The sequence below is a fragment of the Pleurodeles waltl genome, chromosome 3_1, assembly GCF_031143425.1.
Source record: "Pleurodeles waltl isolate 20211129_DDA chromosome 3_1, aPleWal1.hap1.20221129, whole genome shotgun sequence".
Classification (NCBI taxonomy): domain Eukaryota; kingdom Metazoa; phylum Chordata; class Amphibia; order Caudata; family Salamandridae; genus Pleurodeles; species Pleurodeles waltl.
The window spans coordinates 951,174,483-951,180,885 of record NC_090440.1 but is presented as its reverse complement, the minus strand read 5'-3'; positions in this window follow the sequence as shown (position 1 = coordinate 951,180,885).

Below are 6,403 nucleotides of genomic sequence, written 5' to 3'. Positions count from 1 at the left end.
ATTTAGTTTTCACAATTGTTTCAGCACTAAAATGTTTAAAACACACTGTTTGTAACTAATTTCCTTAAATATCCTTGATGGATATGCTCCAAGCTGTTGATAAAGTTATTTTACATTAGTGGTGAGTTAAATTAAAACTTCACTTTTGAAGTTCGGTGGAATCAGGTAACACCACACTTTACAGGGCAGATTTAGGGCCTGATTTAGGTGTTGCGGTTGCACCGCCACGCCGCGTTGGATGCAGGCCCGAAAAGACCATCACGTCGACAGTCTTCCACCCGCCATATTTGGATGTTACAGTTCTGCTAGTGGATTGACTGGGGGTGGCTCGCTGATGGAGCGAGATGGCAGCTGGACTCAATGGACTTCTTACAATGGCATTGGCTATGGAAGGGAGGTCCCTTAGCCATAGGTGTACCCGTGCACTATGCACTACACAACAAAACAGATTCACACAATAAACTATTGCCATTCCAACACAAAACATTTGTGTAAATGCTGAAAAAACACATTGACACACATTCATGGCACAACATACACACAACATTGACACTGCACCCACACATGACACAACTAGAACAAACAACACAACTACACACTCAGCTGCACAAACACACTCACACCAAAGCACAACTACACACATCACGACAATGACTGCAACTCAACAACAACACTCACCTGAATGTTACTCATGGCAGCACAACATACACAACAACATCGGTTTCACATGCAAGAGACACAACCACATCACCCAAACCTGCCCCCCACACTATAACGAGCCAATTGCTTCACATACACACATCCATGTACTGATTCACAACACACAACTCGCAGCACAACATGACAGGTCCAGGTCCCCTGGCAATGTGAAAACATAGACACGGTTGACAGGTGTGAATTTACCGTCATTGTTGTGCCAGCATTAATTTCCCAATGAATACTGACACCATAATGACAGTTGTATATGTGTGTGATTTGTGTTGTGTACCAATGTGTTCCCATCCATGTCTGACCCACTTGTGTCCCTGACATATGCATGTCACAGTGATAAAAAAAAAAGAATGGGACATGTACGTGTCTCCAGTGGTCCCAACCTCCCATGCAATGCCCACCCAATACACCCTGGCAGTGTGGCATCCCTACCTTGGAATCCGTCGATAGGAGGTGGGGTCATGTTTTCTCCATGGAGCAGTGGCAGCACCGATTGCAGGTGTTATCCAGTCATGTCCAGTAAAAGACCGGGGAGTGGAGAAGAGTTGAGTTTTCACTCCCTTTCTTCCCCAATCCACCAACTAAAAAGTGGAGGAAGGACCACCACTTTTTCCTTGGCAGTCAGGCACATCTAAATGCGCTCTGCAGGAAGGCTGGCCGCGGTCCCTCCAGCATCCCCTTTTACCTTTCCCACCATTGGCACAGGTGGTTTTTCCTGGTGGAGATGGTGGTTCAAATGTGGTCTTTCGTAGGACCACCAACATCTAAATATGGCGGATGGACTGTTGCAACGGGGGATAGGTTTGAAGTCAAAAAGTGGTTGGCGGACCATTACCACTAACATCTAAATCAGGCCCTACATTTTCTAATTTTACTTGAGGTAAGGCTTATCCCTTCGAGTCTTCCAAGTGTGATGATTCCTTGATGCAGAATGTCCCAGGCAAGGCATCTTCCAGCAAACAAGTTTTGAGTGTGGAGGCTGGACATCCACCACGTCAGGTAAGAAGTGTAGGAGAAAGGGCTCTGACCTGAGTCCAGCTTATTTTTTTAAGAAAAAACTTAATGAGCTTTATATTTCACAATGCTTGAACAGTTTAAAAGCACACAAAGTTGTGAGTCAGCCAACTCAGCAACTTTACACACCTGTACTTACAATCACATCTAACTGATAGGATAGAAAGTTGGATTGTGGAAAGTTGATTGAGTGTGCTCCAATTTGTACCTTAAACAATCCAAATACTCCTTCACATAGTATCAGACAGTGTGCACCCTCAATATTGAAAATAAAAAATATCAATGGCATAGAATATTGAGGACACTACCAAATTCAAAATATTGCCAGGGAAGTATAGATTTTGTATATCTTACTCCACATATATGAACTTATGCAATATATATATAAATATATGATACCTCCCAGGGCATCCAGTCTCAATGTTGGGACCACTGGAAGAGCCTGAAGGCATCTTACAGTCCCAGCTGGCTCCCCCACCTCCTGTGGGAGCCAGCATTGCTGTCACAGAGAGGGAGCTGTCTTATTTTACTTGATCTTTGCCCCGGGGAAGCCACCCGCACACAATTTGAGAAATAACTCCGGGGAGGTGGTGGTCCTCGGGGCTGCGAGCATGCTACTTGCCCCCAACGCCAAATCTCTTTAATGCCCAGGGGAGGTGGTGGTCCCCAGGGCTGTGGGGGGCCATCAGGCCTCTCCCACATCAAAAAAACATTTTTCCAGGGAGAGGAGGTGGTCCCCGGGGGGACCTCGCTTCCCCCCCACATATTTAACTGAGATTTCCTTGGGGAGGTGGTGGTCCCTAGGGCTGTGGTGGGGCTGCACGACCCCACTGCACAGAATATAAAGAATGCCCCAGAGAGGTGGTGATCCCCGGGGCTTCTATAGAAAACAAGCATTTTTTTTTTTTTACATTCACCCGATCTGCCGTGAATCACTGCAAAAAATGCTTCTTTTTAGCACTAGAACTAAGGGGTCAGGCTGATTCTACCATGGCCCCTTGTTATTTTTATTTTTTTTACTTTTTAGCTGCCAACATGTCCTGGTTTGAAGTGTTGGCAACCAATCAGAGCCATGCATTTCAATGCATGAGCTCGTCTTTTTTCGTGAAGTCGTCACGGCCAGATATATACACATTTATTTTCCATTCAATAGCTAAAAAACTACTGGACGGATTTACACAAAATAAGTGAAAGTATAATCAGCGTACTGAAAGCTAGCTTTCTGTCAAATTTGGTGTAATTCCATCCAGTGGGTCAGCTGTAGCCATGTCTAAAGCTCCTATGGGAATTAACATAGGAAAAGCACGATTTTTGATCCCCCCTTTTTCTGGACCTCCGCTTGACGGATCACCCCAAAACTTTTTTGTGCGCAACAATAATCACTGTGATACTTTTTTTGTGGAAAATGTTGTGAAGATTCATCAAACGGTGCCAAAGATATAGGCAAGTCCAAAAATGCTTTTTCTATGAAAACATGGCCCTAACTATAACTACCTTGTGGCGACTGCCACTATGATATATATGGATATGTATACACACACATAGATCTTCAAGGGGTACTTAGATGTGGGGCTAGGAGTAGTAAATCTTTACTTTTCTATATGCACTTACCTTTCAATATTCTGTCCTTGATACTCTTGTACCATCAACCAATCATAACAATAATTTAAAAAAAGCAGCAAAAAGTGGTGTGTGGTTTAAAACCTTGCATACTGTACCTTCTTCCTTACGAGCATTTGGGAAAGAATACAACTACAGGACACTGCTTTAATGTTTGTTCATAGGGCCATGCCCCCCTAAAAATATACCCCCGGCTACGAGCCTGCTTAGAAGAAATTGTCAATATCCTCTCAGGGTTTGAGAGAGGATAAAACATTTTGATGAAGCCTAATGGCATTACAGTGCTAATGGCGTCATGTGCCTATTTTCTAGAATGCTGGATTTTCCCACAAAAAAAGAGGCGTGTGAGGTATGGATCAATTTGTGATATCTTATTTTTAAATGCCCTATAGATTTTATTAGCCTCTGTGTCATAATTGCAGTGCTAACCACGTTCAAGTGCTTTGATCTTTTTTTATTAGATTACATTGAGTTCTTCTATGATCTACAGCGAGGAAGGATTTTTCTGACATGATTAAAGGTGTTTAGTAGAATCAAGGTGTCTGAGGGCAGAAGAGATCCAGCTATTAAAATGTGAGTCAGCTCTGTCAATATCAGTGAATTGGATAAGACTACACTATTTAGAATGTTAGGAAAATTTGTGTCGTTAAGCTTACCACAGGCTCTTGAAGATTTAATAAAATGGTTGTTAGAATTAGACAATTGATTGACACTGCAGGAAAAGGCATTGAAAAGTGATTATCCCAGGTCGTAGGGACTAGAGTTTCAGTGGTCATCTGGTCAAGGTTAGTAAAAATTGTTTCCAGTAGATGTCCTGCTATATGTATAGAAAGTCCAACTGTCTGTTCAAGTCCAAGGGCACTGAGTGCTTGATGTTATTATAAAAGAATGTACTGCATTTATGAGTGAACTAGTAAAGTCTCCACTGGGCTGGATGGGATAGACCGGAGCCCCAACAGTGAGAAAGCATCCATGAATTAGACCAAGCCTCTTTCAGTCCAGGCATGGCCCAAAACATACGAGAAGGCTATCCTGTTGCCAGACTGGACTGTAGCAATAAACAAGGAGATGAATTAGCCATCATTCATCATTCTCGCAAATCCAACCTTTTTTTGTTGCTACGGTCCTTTCTGGAACTAGTATAACCCTCTGGTATAATTTTGGGCCAAGCCTGGACTAAAAGAGGCTTTAAGGCATGTTTCAGTTAAAAATACGACATTCAGTTCAGAGGTGACTAATATGTCTGTATGTATCTATATGGTATTTCCCTATTGCAAACCTAGCAAAAAGGTACAGAATTCCTTACAGGGTCAAGGATAAGCACAGAGTCAATGGGAATCGATGAGGTAGCTGGTTTGTGGACTGTTAATGCTTTGTCATGTAGTGTTCTTTAAATATGTGCATCTTTAAGTCTTTTCTAAATTGGAGCAGCTTTGGAGCAGTCCTGATGGATATGGGGATGTTGTTCCAGATCCTGAGGCATAGATGGAAAAGGCCTGCTGTTTTTTGATTATTTATGCTTTATAGTTTGCAATCTGATAGTGTCCTGTCTGAGAGTGTGTGGAGAAACACCAGAGATGACAAGCTTGCCTGCAAGATAAGCAGGGGTGCAAGTCATTATGGTTTTGCAAATGATGTGGCTGCTTTTGAAGGTGGTACAGGCTGGCAAGGAGAACCAATAAATTTACATCGGGATGAGTGCGATGTAATCATATTTCTTCAGGCCCTGGGTGAGTCTTAGGGCCATATTTACAAAGTCCTAGCACCTCTTTGTGCCACACTAGCATAATTTTTCTAATACTAATGTGGCATTAAGGAGGCCAATCTCCTTCGCTATATTTACAAAGTGTTGCAATGCTTGCATTGCACCACTTTGTAACCCCTTGCGCCACATTATGCCTGTGCCAGGCATAATGTATACAAGGGGGGCATTCCACCGCAGGGAGGCCCATAACAGTGGCGAGATGACACTTACGACATTTCACTGTGCCATTTTTAGCACCATTTTTAATACCTGCTCAGAGCAGGCATTAAATTGACGCACCCATTACTTTCAATGTGCCTCCCTTTACTTTTCAGTATTAGCGCCACAATTTATAGTGCTAATCCTGAAAAGTACTACAATAGTGTCATAAATTTTGACTCTACCTTCCTAAAGTGTGCCATGGTGTGCTGCTTTGTAAACACGGCGCACACATGATGTTGTTAGGGTTGCTCAAGAAATGTGGTGCATCACAGCATACTGTGGTGTGTAGGATGGCTTTAGCTAGAAGAGAAAGAAAGAGGAACAGTGACAAAGAAAGAAAGCAGGGATGATTAAATTGTAAAAGAATACGTGTTGGGGCCCAAAGTTTTGCTCAGAAGCTTGGAGACAGATTTATGAAATATCAGGGGTGTCATATACCAAGGCTGCTAATCATTATTCCACCACGTGCCATTTTCATCCACCAATCACTCCCTGTCCCTTTATCTCACTCTTTCAGGTTCTTTTTCATCCCTGCTTTTTTTCTTTGTCACTGTTTCTGCATCTTTCTTTTCCACCGTCTTTTACCCATTTGTATTTTTTCTCTCTTTTTCTCTGAATCATAGGAGCTGGTTCCTAAAAATGAGTGCCCGTGGGATCCACCTGCAACAGAGCTCAAATAAAGCACTATCAGTGTAGAGTCTAGGAGGCTTTGGAACAAGGAATTACCACCATCAAATGCAAGAATACAAGGGCTTGAACAGTATTTCTGAAGTCACTTGCTGGAAGCAATGTTTCCACTTTCTATAGAAGAGGCTGTATTTTTGTTTTGGGCAATTCATTCTTTGAGGGTGAGGTTGGTGCATAAAGTGAATCCAAGTGACTTGGAATTCAAAGAAATTTTGGGTCCCAAACTGTCAAAGTTCATGCCATTGAGTCACATTTTTATAATTTCTTGTTTGCTGTCCTTGACAAACAACAGGAATCCTGTATCTCTTTGATGTAATCTTCACATTTTCTGCCTATGTGTCCCCAATGAATTTCATATATTCATTTATTTTTAGTGCACATTTCTCGTTTATTAGCAGGTATTGC